The sequence below is a fragment of the Passer montanus genome, unplaced genomic scaffold (assembly GCF_014805655.1).
Source record: "Passer montanus isolate IOZ18808 unplaced genomic scaffold, ASM1480565v1 scaffold97, whole genome shotgun sequence".
Lineage (NCBI taxonomy): Eukaryota > Metazoa > Chordata > Aves > Passeriformes > Passeridae > Passer > Passer montanus.
Genome location: NW_024375145.1, coordinates 2,451,811 through 2,452,135, shown reverse-complemented (window position 1 = coordinate 2,452,135; position 325 = coordinate 2,451,811).

Below are 325 nucleotides of genomic sequence, written 5' to 3'. Positions count from 1 at the left end.
AATGACCGCGGCGGCCGAGCCCCGCACCCGCCCCGCTGGGCTCGGCCCCGCACCGCCCGGGGTCCCCCGGCCCGAGAGCCCCGCTCGGGAGCGGCTGAGGGCAGCAGGGACCCACGCACGGCTGTCCCCGTGCCCCCTGCCCTGCCCCTCCGCCCTGCTGTCCCCAAAGCCCACCGCTGCCCGAACTGTCCTGCGCTCCGTGCCTGCTCGGAAGCATTGGACTGCCCTGTGCAGCCCCGAGCGCTCCTGCCCGTGCCCCACGGCTCGCCCCGTGCCCTGCTGATGCTCCCAGGCGTGCTTAGGGGCTGGCCTCTGCTGGCAGGTG